The sequence below is a fragment of the Ursus maritimus genome, unplaced genomic scaffold (genome assembly GCF_017311325.1).
Source record: "Ursus maritimus isolate PB19 unplaced genomic scaffold, ASM1731132v1 scaffold_19, whole genome shotgun sequence".
NCBI lineage: Eukaryota > Metazoa > Chordata > Mammalia > Carnivora > Ursidae > Ursus > Ursus maritimus.
In genome coordinates this window covers 33,379,763-33,389,519 of record NW_024424341.1, presented here as the reverse complement: position 1 = coordinate 33,389,519, position 9,757 = coordinate 33,379,763, and positions in this window count along the sequence as shown.

Genomic DNA, 9,757 nt, shown 5'->3' with positions numbered 1-9,757 from the left:
GCCCCTGCGCCCTCCCGGAGGTCCCGGTCTCAGTCTGGTTCCAGTGAGCGCACCGGAGCTCCATTTCAGTCTGGTCACATGCGTTCCCCGGCTCACGGTCTCGGTCTGCTCTCTCACGGGTGCCAGTCTGCGAGTCTGCCTGCTCCCCCGTGTAGGTGGCTACCGCTTCCCGGTGCCTGAACGTGGTGGCTCCTTCCCCCTTCTGTTTATCTTCCGATATCTGTGCGCGGTTTCATGGCTCCCCACTTCGTACCTCAATACTCAGCGCTGGAGATGTTCATTTGTAGAGATCCAGATGTATCTTCCTGCATCTCAGGCTGATTCCGTGGATGTTCAGGCCGGTCTGGTACCTATCCAATTCGACTCAGGGGACCGGCTGAAAAAGGGGTCCCCTACTCCTCCACCATCTTAACTCCCTCCTCTAACTTGCTATAATTTTTTAATGACTTTTGCTTCCATATTTGATATTGTCATTTATCTTCAAATTTCCTCTTTTGGGGGGTATTTTTGTTAGATTTTTTTATGGTATCAGAATTATATTGATTTTATGAAATTAATTAGAGGGTCTTCCTCTTTTTCTACATTTTGGAACAGTGTCAAGAGTATAGGAATTAATCCCTTCCTTAAAAGTACTCACCTGTCTTGTTCTAACAAAAATTGTTTCGACTTCTTACATTGGCATTTGTGTTTCTGACTTTTCTACCTCCTCTTAAGTCAATTTTAACTAGTTATAATCTCCAGTACATTTTCAATTTCATCAAGATTCTAAAATTGACATAGCATCTAAATTATCTTGTACCATTTAGAATATTCAGAAGCTATAAATTTAAAACCATTTTGAAATTTCAGTTCACAGGATTCTTAGACGCAAAGAAAGCCAGAGCAAAGGTGTGAACTCTGTCTGCCACCAACAGATGGCGATAACAGTCACTATATATTGTTAATTTCAATTCAAGAACAAATGGACTTTGAGTCTTCCCAAACCCGATCACTTTAGAACTGAAGACCTTTTCACCATACTTCGCATTATATGATTGTGCTCTGTGAATTCCCTTCCCTCCCTGCTTCTCTCATTTCTTTATTTTTTTTCTCATTTCTTTCATTCCCCTCTCCCCCCTCCTTTTTACCCTCTGTCCCTTCTTTCTCTTGCCTAGTCTTGGAATGTGTTGGTCTTTTCAAAGAATCAAAGCTTAGATTTATTCTTTGACTGCCTTGTGAACTCCCTGTTTTTATATCTTTGTTAACTCCTTGTTTTTAAATTTCATATCTTTTTCCAGTTTTTAAAAAAAATTAAGTGCTTAGTTTATTTTCAATGTTATTTAATAATGAAAGCATTTAACTCCATAAATTCCCCCACTGGTAACACCTTGACTGTATTCTAGCAGTGTTGATATCACCTGTTTTTGTTGTGATAACTTCTAAATAACCTGTCTTTGCAATTTTGATATCTTCTTACACATAAGTAGGACAGAGTTTATTTTACATTCCATGAAGGGGAGACTTCAGTATCTAACTCCCTACAATTACGAAGTTGTATAGGGGAACAAAACTGTCATAAGCATGAAATGTTCACGGATGAATTAATATGAAATTGGTCTCATCCTAAAGGTCTCTTCACTAGTGAGACCAGAGTCTTTACCGGTATCACCGGTCAGATGTCTTTGTCCATTCACCTCTAGTTGATTTGACTGTAGGATGATTTCCTGACAAAACAAAGCAAACACATTATCTTTGATTAAAAATGGGATAGGCTGGTGATGGGTGGTGGGGAGGGCACGTATTGCATGGTGCACTGGGTGTTATACGCAACTAATGAATCATCGAACTTTACATCAAAAACCAGGGATGTACTGTATGGTGACTAAAATAATATAATAAAAAAATACTTTAAAAAAATTAAGAATGATCATTATCTCCTAAGAGATGGTGTAAGCAATAAAAAAAATAGTTTTAAGGAAAAATAAAAAATAAAAAAATAAAAACATCCTGTAGAATTTTGTAAGGTTGAAGGTGATCTTGGAGAACTGCTGGAATTACCCAAATTTCTTTGACAGCTAAGGATGGGGTGGAAGGCAAGAGACACAAGAGGAAACTCTACAAGGTGATACATGATAGCTTCAGAGGAGAAATATCTAAATAAAAAAGCATTGAATGGACCCTGGGAAGACAGATTAAGCTTTGATCTTTCTTTCCAGAAAAACCACTCTTTATTGTTCAAACATGAAGGATATTAGATCTTGAGATTCCAAATTTTGTCAGAACAAATATGTCAAAATCAATATCTTCATTCTTTAATTCATTAAATGCTCAATAAAATAAACTTAACTTGGCAATTTTGTTTCATTTTTCAAGATAAAGTTCCACTCCCAACTTTTCTTCAATGCTCATTGTGAAATTTTGAACTTCCTTTTAAAGGGATTTACTTTAAAAGGATTATTCTCAGGATCAATTATCCACAGGCAATGTCTGTTATTAACATGTAATTGTATTGAATTTTGCACTTTATTTTTACGTGTCCTATATTTATCAGTTTTCTAATTGCCAGGAAAATGTACTCTCTCCTCACCCCATTTTAAAAATCAAATTTACTAATTTTATGATTTAGATTCTTTGTATCTTTATTTTTTGTTTGATTTATCTTCTGGTAACAATAATGATACGTGGATGTTTCCCAAAATCATAGTATTTGTGTTTGTTTTTCTTTGTATTTCTAACAGATTTTTCTTTATATAATTAAATGGAATATTGTAAGGAACAGAGCAACTCAAAGTGATATGTATTATTTTAAATTTTAGTAGTATTGGGCATTCGATATTTCACATGAATTTTTTTTTTTATTCCTGAACAGCTGTGGGAATTGATAAGTACTTGCTGCTATTGCAACATATCTTCTTCATTTGGAATGATGTCCATTACTATAATAAAATATCTTCCCCCTTTGTCCCATTTAGTTTTCTTGCCTAGATTTCTTTCCCCTCTAGTATTCGTTCTACATTTTTACCATGCCTTCTTGTATTCTCTTATTTTAAAAACATGTTATATCACTTTTATATACATACATATATATATACACGCATACACTCACATTTTATGAAAAACGTGGTTTTTGGCTTAACGTGTTTTGGGGGCCTGATTTAAGAGTCTTTGCTACTAGACATTAATCCCCTTTACTTTGGTCATTATAATAAATATTAGTAAATATAATAAATATTACTGTAACCTTAACTCAGGTGCTTTGTCTTTTGCACTCCTTGTATCTCCTTTATTTTCTGTCTTATGTTGTGTGGATTATATTGACTTTGCTTTTATATTTGTCTATGTTGTAGAAACTAATAGATCATGTGACTTCTAGTAGTGGTTATCTTCAGTGTTTCAAATTTATTCTCTAATTGCAGGGTCAGGAGCAAAGGAGTATCTTTGGGCTTCCCAACCTTCCAGCTCCCATTTGAGACAAAGTATTTAGTACAATTTACTTCCCCTTTCTTCACAGGTTTTAGTACAAGATATTATTACATTGTGACTTTTACATTCACTTTCAGTTTTAAAACTAGTTTTAAAACAGCTATTTAGACTTAACTATGTTGAACGATTTCAGTGTTTATTGCTGGTCTCTTCATGGTTGTTCTATTCCTGAGGCTTTTATTTTATTTTGTACATAATTAGGTAATTTTTTTTTAAAAAAAGGTATATTTTCTGAGTTCTTGTTTATATGAGAATGTTATTGTGTTATCTTTACATGTAAATGACTACTTTCTTTGTATAAAATAGTTAACATGTTAGATGTCATTAAGGTGGTAAACCTTAAGCTCACCACTATTTTCTTCTATTATATCTCTGGATTTTTCTTCTGTTCCGAGTTTTTCAGTTCTTCATTTGCACTTTTTAAACATCATCTTTGTTCTCCATCCTCCCTTGGTTATCCTATTTTCTCTTTTCATCTTAATCCTTTGTCCTTTTATTTTTAGATCCTGAGAGGTATTCTGAAGTTTTCCATCTACACCACATACTGTCCTTTATTGTCTGTAATGTTAATTCTCATTCTGCTATGTTTTAAGGTTCCTTCAAATCTTCTGTATCATCTGTGTCCCTTTTTATCTTTTTCCTTTGCCTATTCATCTTGATCTTTTCTTAAGACAGGCTGATCATTATTTATAGAACCTATTAACTTTTTTTGAGAATCCCAACCAGGTTCTTAAACTTTTCTTCTGGGTTTTGGAGTAGCTTATCTTCAGACACAGGATCTTCCCTAGATTCTTCCTCTTAAAATGTTTCTTGATGTTTAGATTTGCCTTTTCCTAAGATAAATTCACTGTTTTCCCTCTTGGTGATAAGGAAGAGTGAAATCACTGCCTTATGGACATCTGTATGTTCAGAAAAATCTAATATTTCACTCTTCCTTAATGAAGAGAAAAATATTTTTCCTCTTAGTGTGTATATTTTACCTATGTGTTATTTGAAATCAATACATGTTTTCCTACAGAAAAAACTTGGCTTTAATGACCTCCTACCTATCCTGCAGAAATAATTTCTAAAAATGCTTTTATTGTATTTTGTTACAGAACCATGCTTTAGAAAAACAACAACCTTGCTTTATTTCTTAGGATAGTTTTACATTTACAGAAAAATTATAAAGATAGTACAGAGAGTTTCCATATACTTCTCACCCAGGTCCCCCTATTATTAACACCTTACATTAGTATGGTGCATTTATCACAATTAGTGATCAACATTGCTACATTATTATTAACTAAAGGTCATATTTCATTTACATTACCTTAATTTATACCTAATATCATTTCTCCCATTCCAAGATCCCATCCAGGATACCACAGTACATTTAGTCATCAAGTCTTCTTAGATTCCTCCTGGATGTGACATTTTTTTTTCAGACTTTTCTTATTTTTGAGTTTTTATTTTATTTTATTTTTTTAAGATTTTATTTATTTATTAATAGAGAGAGAGAGACAGCCAGCGAGAGAGGGAACACAAGCAGGGGGAGTGGGAGAGGAAGATTTTATTTATTTATTAATAAGTAGAGAGAGAGACAGCCAGCGAGAGAGGAAACACAAGCAGGGGGAGTGGGGGAGGAAGAAGCAGGCTCCCAGCGGAGGAGCCTGTTGTGGGGCTCAATTCCAGAATGCCAGGATTACACCCTGAGCCGAAGGCAGATGCTTAATGACTGAGCCACCCAGGTGCCCCTGATGAGTTTTTAAGGAGTAGTAGTGGGACATTTTGTAGAATGTCCCTCAGGTGGGATTTGTCTGATGCTATTTTCTTGAGTAGACTTGCATCATGGGATTTTGACAAGTCCCAAGGCTAACATACCATTTTCATCACATCATATCAAGGGTGCATACTGTCAGGATGACTTTTCACTGTTGATCTTGGTCTTAATTACCTGGCTGAGATTGTGTTTGTCAGGTTTCTCCACTGTAAAATTACTCTCCCCTCCTGCTTTTCACACTGTGTTCTTTGGAAGGAACTCACTGTGTGTAGCCCATAGCTAAAGAGTGGGGGGTAATGCTTCACCTCCTTGAGTGTGGCGTATCTACATAAATTATTTGGAATACTTCTGCAAAGGAAATTTGTCTCTTCTCACCCATTTATTGATTCGATAATTCATTGATATCAGTACTGACTCAGGAATGTTTATTTTATACTCTAATATAACCCAATACCAGTTCATTTATTTCATTGTTCATATAGTCCAACTTCAGCCATTGGGAACTTTTTCTGTTGGCTTCTTTGAATGCCTTCATTATTATGGGCTTATTTATTCATTTTGAGCACTTCCTTGTTTACTGTTACTATAAGAGATTCCAGGCTCATTTTTTATATTTCCTGCCTTAGTCCTAGAATCAGCAATTCCTCTAAAGAGCCCTATTCTTTTACTGGGAAATGGTATTAGAAGCCAAGATCTGGGCATTAGGTGTGCTCAGTGCTACTGAGGTGTCATTACTTCTAGGCCCTCTGAGCTGACAGAGCAAGGAGATATATGTGTATATACCAACCTGTGTATATACACACATCTGTAAATATCTCTGTATGTACCTACTTGCATCTATATCAAGCTAAACATGAGTCCATATTGATGTCTCCAACTCCAGCTCATTACTGTATGAATCATTCTAGCCTCCCCCCCTTGCGACCCTGTAAACTCTCACTCCAGAACCTTGATTTACTTTTAAAATAACATTTTCTTTAAAAAAGTCCCAGGTCTATAAATATGCCTGTTTATGTGTGTACATATTACATACTCATTGTAGAATATTTGGAAAATTCAACAATGTCTATGGAAGAAAGCCCAAATCTCCTATATTCAATCACTGTTAACATTTTATCCCCCCCCCACAATTTTATGAACAAAACTGTAAACACACCAGAAATACTATTTTGTGATCTGCCTTTTCCACTCAACCATGGATAATGAACTTTTCCTCCATGTCATAACTATTCTTAAAGGTCATGATTTTAATTGCCTATAGAATATTAACCTTTTGGACATTTACATTGTAATAATTTTTGGCATTATAAGTAATGGTAATAAATACTCCTAAATATAAGTCATTATGCACATACCTGATTTTTATTTAGAATATTTTATGGAAGTTAAATTACTGGGCGCTGGGGTATGACCTTTTTAAAAAGAATGGTAAACAACGAAAAATTTTCTTCCAGGAAAGATAGCAGCAATTTAGCTTCTTGTCATCATTTTATCTGAGCCATTTTCTCTACATCCTTAGCAATACGAGGTATTGGAATTATTTTTAAAAATCATCAATCAATTAATTAAAATGGCATCTTGCTGGGTTTTTTACATTGAATTTCTTTTATTACCAATGTGTTTGGATACGTTTGGATAGTCTTTTTCTAAGTTATTTGCCCACTATATTTGTTGTTTCTTTGTTGCCTATTAATACTTTTGCCTATTTTTTTGTTAGGTATTTTTATTTTTTTATTGTTTCAAAATATTATAATTTCAAAGCAAATGTATATTCAATATAGAAAACTAAAAAACAAAGAAAAATACAAAGAAAAAATATTACCATGATCTCATCACTCATCCTGATTTCATTGCTATTATTTTCATTTTGACGTGTCTATTTACACATCAGAAATCAATATTTTACATTTTATATATGGCTAATTAGAAGAATGGTACACTGACTCCTTCTTTTGTAGCCTGATTGTTAATCACTTTGTGTTATTAATATTTCCTCAAGCAAACACAATGTCCTTTTCTACTTAAAAGTTAAGACCTCTTGGGAATGAGTGTCCCTGAATCTATATGTATTTTTTTTCTTTTTCTTTTTTAATTTATTTATTTGTCAGAGACAGGGAGAGAGAGCGCAAGCTCTCTGAGCAGGGAGCCCGACATGGGGCTCGATCCCAGGAACCTGGGATCACAACCTGAGCTGAAGGCAGATGCTTAACCAACTGAGCCACCCGGGTGTCCCTATATGTCTTTTCTGCAGTCTTCCTTCATCCAGAAGTCTGACTCCATTCAACAGATTGATATAGACCCAAATCTGGACCATCTTGTATTTCCATGGCTCTATTCTCCATGCCACAGGATTTCTACAGGATTAGTACTCACCTTACTTCCTGGAATTGTGAGCCACTGTGTTCCCTTGCACTGCTGCTGCTGCTGCCACTCTTTTTGCCTTGGGGCAGGGAATAGGAGGGATGGCTACTTTCTGCTTTATCACTACATTCCAATCATATATACAGGATTGTGTCTGAATTTTCCATAGCACAACTAAGATATTGCTGTAGTATTTCACAAATCCTGGGTAAAGGCCTTGCAATGAAAGAAGATAAATTGAAAAAAGGGAAAGCTAAAATCAATTACTGGATTATTCCCTGAGACCACGTATCCAAGTTCCTTCATCTGAGTCTCCAGCTGGCACTACAGGGCCACTTCCTAGACTGTGTAATTCTGGTAGTGGTTCACCTCATTTGCCTCCATTCTCAATGGTTTCCTGTAATGCCTTTCTCTTTCGTGGAGCCTCAAGTTCCCTCCCCATTGAAAGTACTCATTTGTCATCTCTAGATTGGTTTCCTGCCATGATGATTGACAGTTGCAGCAGCCACTCCTCTCAGAAATAGAAATAAACCTAGTGTTCAGCCCACAGTGGTGGGGCTTGTTTTTGGACACCCTCACTCCCAACATATGACCACTAATCATAATGATTAGTACCTTTTTTGAAGTCATGTTATTAAGTATAAGATTAAAATCTCTGTATAGGCTAGCAGAAAATTGAAAAGATACAGGTATAAAGCTAATCATTGCAGTACAGTTTATAACTGCAAAATGAACAACTATGATACCGACACATCATGAAGCATTATGCAACTATAAAAAGAATAATTCCAAATAATGCCAAAGAATGATATTCAAGATGTAATGCTTAGTGAAAAAAGCAAGGTAGAGAAAAATTTGCACAGTATACTAACCTTTGTCTAGGAAATAAGGATATATGAATATATGTGCATATTTGTTCATATTAAAAATTCAATAATAAGCCATGAAATAAAATGGTTATCTACAAGGGGAGGGAGGGAACAGAGTGGAGAAAAAAATGATAGAATCTAGATTTACCTAAATATACCTTGTTTGTAGATTTAACTTTGGAACCATGTAAATATTCACATAATTAAAAAATTAAACAAAAATAAAAATATTACCCCTAAAAATTAAGATCAAAATAGAGACTAATTTAAATGTATCGTGAGTTGGTGACTTAACCAAGCATGGAGAAGTTATTTGAAGTGACTCTAAACCAAAGTAAGGTGACTGGACATCCCTTGTGGCATGTATCTTAAGGGCTAAAAGACCTATAAAAAATTTCTAGCTTTGTCCATTGAAAAGGCCTAAAAACAATGACCAATCTATAGCCACAAGCTGGTGTTCACTTTATGATATCTTAATGCCATTTCTCAGTAAAAAGAACCAGCGATCACTGGTGAAATGGTGGATTCCAGGTCTGGTACAAGAAATAGTTAAGATGTCTGAGCATCTTTTCATTTTTTTTAATAATAATTTTTTATTATGTTATGTCAGTCACCATAAAGTACATCCCTAGTTTTTGATGTAATGCTCTATGATCATTGTTTGCATATAACACCCAGTGTACCATGCAATATGTACCCTCCTTAATACCCATCACCAGCCTATCCCAATCCACCACCCCCCTCCCCTCTGAAGCCCTCAGTTTGTTTCCCAGAGTCCATAGTCTCTAATGGTTCATTCCCCCTTCTGTTTACCCCCCTTCCTTCTTCCCTTTCTTCTCCTACCGATCTTCCTATTTCTTATGTTCCATAAATGAGTGAAACCATATGATAATTGTCTTTGTCTGACTTATTTCGCTCAGCATTATCTCCTCCAGTCCCGTCCATGTTGCTGCAAATGTTGTGAAATCGTTCTTTTTGATGGCTGAGTAATATTCCATTGTATATATGGACCACATCTTCTTAATCCAGTCATCTGTTGAAGGGCATATCGGCTCCTTCCACGATTTAGCTATTGGGGACAATGCTGCTATGAACATTGGGGTGCATATGACCCTTCTCTTCACTACGTCTGTATCTTTGGGGTAAATACCCAGTAGTGCAATTGCTGGATCATAGGGTAGCTCAATTTTTAACTTTTTAAGGGACCTCCACACTGTTTTCCAGAGTGGCTGTACCAACTTGCATTCCCACCAACAGTGTAAGAGGGATCCCCTTTCTCCACATCATCTCCAACATTTGTTGT